The sequence below is a fragment of the Echinops telfairi genome, unplaced genomic scaffold (assembly GCF_000313985.2).
Source record: "Echinops telfairi isolate 266 unplaced genomic scaffold, ASM31398v2 ScPeMD7_7475;HRSCAF=8513, whole genome shotgun sequence".
NCBI classification, from domain to species: domain Eukaryota; kingdom Metazoa; phylum Chordata; class Mammalia; order Afrosoricida; family Tenrecidae; genus Echinops; species Echinops telfairi.
The window spans coordinates 447,866-452,729 of record NW_022111379.1 but is presented as its reverse complement, the minus strand read 5'-3'; the positions used below and the strand labels follow the sequence as shown (position 1 = coordinate 452,729).

The following is a 4,864-nucleotide window of genomic DNA, read 5'->3' as shown; positions in this document are numbered from 1 at the left end:
CTAGGAAACCGTGGGACGTCTATGAATACCAGTAGGAGGCTGGAGCTGGCTTGTAAACATTAACTTCTAGAGGAATGCTTGACCCTTGAATAGATTTTTTTTTGTGTCCCCTCTTACCAATTTCTAGGTTGGTAGAGATTATAAAATCTCTTCCCTTTACTAAAAGTGTGCTTTCTAACAGTTTTTTCGCAAGGGACTAAAAGTTACATGTGAGTTTTGTAAAGTGATATAGACAAGGTAGTGAATTAATGTAAGGACATTATTAAGCCATAGCATGTAGACGTCTCTATTTCAGGGATTTGACTTGCAAACCCTTGGAAATGACAGCTATTTGTAGTTAATTCTAACAAATGTTTGTTGCGGGCCAACTATATGCCGGACACGCTTGGTGCTGAAGGTAAGGATGGTGAATACATTCTCACCCTCAAGTTCAAATCCAGTGGAGTAGTTAATAATCTTTTCTAAGGATGGGAAAAGTAACGTGTATGTGTGTGTGTGTGTGTGCTACGTAGGGAAGGCTTCTGGGAGAATATTCTTGATATGCTGTCAGCCAGAAGTCCCTGAAAACTGAATGATAGAAGTGTTAAGTTTTTTCTTTTCAAGCAATCATTGTTTCCTTGAAAACATTAAATTAAATATCAGTAGGAAGGAAGCTCTGCTGGTACAAATAAATGGTTAATACACCGCTGGGCTGTTAACCAAAAAGTTGGAAGCTGGAATTCAACCAGGGGCACTTTGAAAGAAAAGGTTGGCCATATACTTTTGAAAAATTAGCCCCTGAAGATCCTTTGAAGCATGGTTGTATTTTGATATAGAGGAAGTTACCGTGAGTGGAGTCAACTCAAGGACAACTGTTGTTATTTTTAATTATTAGGCAAATCAGCACAAATGGATGACTTATTTAAGAATTATTTTCTACTTGTGTATCTATCACTCTAAGTTTGCCAGAGGTTTACAGAAATGCAAAACTTATTTTTACTGTAAAGTCTAAAATTGAGCTTCAAATATGACAGCACCCAATCTAGTTCTAGAATTTAATAGTTTTGTATGAGAATGAAATAACAAATGGATTCATTTTAAAGATTCCAAACCATACAGATGTAAAAAGGGTATGCATATGTCTACAAGAACGTGGACAGGTTTTCTGTGAGGCCCTAACAACAACAAAGGCCTAATGGAAAAAGGAAGAATGATGAGGTGTGGATAAAGAAAAGTCAGCATTAAATTGGGCTCATTTCTTATTCTTATAAATAGTAGAGTTTAGGATTTCATTAAAATAATCTTAACAAGAAATACATTGTTAGGAGGTTACCTGTGAAATGAATTAAGTATAGAGATTTTAAGAGCACTTCTAAAATACAGAACTTATTTCCATGGCCGGGCCAACAGGCTTCACATTTTATTTTTATTTAATTAATTATTTTTTAATCATTTTATTAGGGGCTCATATTTGTGTAAAGCACATTTGTACGTTCATTGCCCTCATCATTCTGGAAACATTTGCTCTCCACTTAAGCCCCTGGCATCAGCTCCTCACTTTTTTCCCCTCCCTCCCCACTCCCCCCAGGCTTCACATTTTAAGTGGTAATTAGAAAATAGTAAATTACACTAGATCTTGAATCTTCCCCCCCCCCCATGATCAATTAATGTTTGATCAATTTAATGAGAGTAATGAGATTACTATTCTCTTTGAGAACTATAGTAAAGTAGAAATTTAAAGAAAGATTTTTTTCCTACCTAAATTGCTAGTGCTTTAAAATTTTTGTTTTTAAAAATATGCTTTGAGTACATAGAAATAGCTTAATTAGTTTTCTGAGTGGAGGATTCAGATATCTTAGGTCTATTTAAAAATTCTGAAGATAGTACTTGATCTGAATTCAGTTAATAGGAATTATGGGATCTCCTGTAACTTCCTGTTCAATCACAGGGTGTTGTCTCATGAGAATATAAATGAAGAAACTTGTTATTGTGCATAATTTTCATGATGGTTACATCATATCTCTAACAATTCTCAGCAGGCCTTTTAATCCTTTTTCCATAATTAAATGCAGTACAAAATTAAAAGGCAAAGTGAACAAATTATGAATCATTTTTATTTCTTACATTGCATACCATTTCTCAATCAACATTTCTCTTTTATTCATCTTCTGTGTAGCAGATAGCCTTAATGAAAACCCGTAATGTGTTCTTAAACATGAGAAAAGATATCAAAGCAATGATATATTTAGAATTTAGATGGTATTTAGAATTCACAAAACAATACATGAAAATCAGAGATTAATAAAATAAATAAGGCAACCATCAGATTGCTAGCTTTGTTTACAATATTTTTAAAATTTTGTGTTAGAGGTTAGAAAGTCATGTGTTTAACCAGATATCTAATTTGATTTGCTATTTCATCAGTTGTACATTTAAATATTGTCACCACAAATAATTAAAAAATTTCCATTAGTTCTTATATTCATTTATTTCTAAAATACAAATTAAAGATTCCTTTTTAAAAACAGTTGCTTTGAACCTAGAAAGCTTTATCTGTAAGACAAAAATTTTGTAAATAGTTTAACCTTTAACTGTCTTTTGTCACAGCTGCCAAGTAGGCTTGTGCAATATGATACTTTATGTGGTACACTTCCCATTTTGGCTTTTAGAGGGTCATCACTTGGGTTTTGCAAATCCCCAAGGGGACTATTGCCAGAATTCAGAGGACTTATGAATTGTATTTTCAGTTTTTAACTGAAATACAGCATTTTCTTTAAGTATGACTGTAAACAACAAACCACAGCAGTAGTACTGTCTTTGAGTTTGTCCCCAGTCGAGATCACATATTTTTATATCACATTGCATTTGCTGAAAATCCCAATATTTTTATTTTTTTACTAGTTTGAAGTTATGATAGTTATTAGATTTGTTTAATTTTGTTTGTTAATTAAAAAGCACAGTTTAAAATATTTTGATAGCAAGCTTTATTTTACTATGTGTTTTATACATTTGAAAACATTATTATGACATAAGGTCCATCCATAGGCTTTACCATACTGTCTAAGGCACAAAAGAGTTACTTTTTAAAATATTCTGTTTAGTTTCCTGCAACAACTTATTTGCTTTCTATGAAAATTTTATAAACTTTATTGACTAATGGCCATTTTAAGGAGCCCTGATAGCACAGTGGTTATGCTCCTGACCTGTTAATTACATGGTCCACAGTTCAAAACCACAGGAGAAAGAGGAGACTTTCTGCTAGTAGAGTTAGAATCTTGGAAACTCAAATGGGCAGTTCTACCTTGTCCTAGAGTGTCAATATGAGTCGGAATTGACTCACTGGCCGTGAAAATGGTTATTTTAATCATTTAGTACAGTGGGCTTCAAAATATATATTTTTTGTTGTGCTCTTGTCAAATTTTACAGAGCAAATTAGGTTCATATTTGACAGTTTCTACATAAATTGTTTGGTGACATTGTCTTTTTCACAATGTGTCAATATTCTTTTTACTTGCATTCTTGTTGTTCCATTTCCAGTAGCACGTTTCCCTGACCTCTAGTTAGGTGGTTTTAAAATTGAAATTCCCCAGACCAACAGCGTCAGCATTACCTGGTGAATCAGAATCAGAAAGGAGCCTTGCAATATGTGTTTGTCGCAAGCCCTCATGGTTTTGGTGCATGTTTCAGCTGGAGAACCATTGGTTTACTAGGTTTCCTTTTGCTCCAGCACATTAACTTTGTTGCGATTTGTTAGCTGTTTGAATTGGCTCAACTTGAGCCCATGTAAAACAGGTGAACTGTGTAAAACAAGGACATGCTGCCAGACTCTGCATCATCCCCATGATCACTTGTAGTTTTCATTTCCTAATTCAGAAGTAGATTCTCAGGCTTGCCTATTCCAGAAACTCTGCTCAAACCTGTTCATTATAATGACCACATGCAAGCCTTCGCTGTCAGGTGGTGGTAGTGTATGAATTGTATTGCCTAGGAATTGAACCCTAAGCACCTGCAGGGAAGATGAGAATTACTTCACTGAACAAACTACCACTTCCCTGTTCCTGCTGAGTCAATTCCAACCATTCTACCCAGGGACTCCCTTGTGGCACCAGATAGTCTAAATTACTTATTTAAAAGGAGCCCTGGGTTAATCATTGAACTGGTAACTGCAAGATCACTAGTTCAAATCCATCAGCTACTCTTCATAAGAAAAATGCTCCTTGGGCAATGAATGTACAAATGCGCTTTACACAATTGATGTGTGTATGGATTGTGATAAGAGTTATATGAGCCCCTAATAAAATGATTTTTAAAAAAAAGAAAAAATGCTCCTGTTTGCTCCCATCAAGATTACAATCTCAAAAACACTATGGATAAGTCCTATACTACCCTGTAGTGTCATGAGTTAGAAACTTGATGGCAGCAAATTTGAAACTGCTTAAAACAATATATTTTATTGTAACATAAGTGGGAATAACACTGTATGGTTGGTACTTTAAGGTTCAATTTTACAATACTTGAAGACAAACTTCTCAGTACCGGTCTACAAGAACAACAGTCCACACATAAAGAAAAACCTGAAGCAAATCCAATCATTATGTGGGGCAATATCAAGAATAACAGGTATGGTCAATATTCCAGAACAGGAAAAAGCAAACCCCCAAAACACAGAGAAAATTGCCCAAGATCTGTTGGAGGAAAGCTTCCTTAACATTGTGAAAGAGGAGAACATAGCCATTCAAGAAGCTGAAACAACATTAAACAGGGTAGACCCCAAAAGAAAATCACTGTGCCATAATCAATACAAGGAAAGAATCTTGAGAGCAGTTCAAGAAAAATGAAAAGTTACCTACAAAGGGAACCAATAAGACCAAGCTCTGATTTTTTT

General features: G+C 34.6%; 1 protein-coding gene across 1 annotated transcript in view; it reads left to right on the top strand.

The window, feature by feature from the left end:
- CLPX (caseinolytic mitochondrial matrix peptidase chaperone subunit X) overlaps positions 1–4,864 on the top strand; it is a 41,360-nt gene that overhangs the window by 1,043 nt on the left and 35,453 nt on the right. The window lies entirely within an intron of this gene.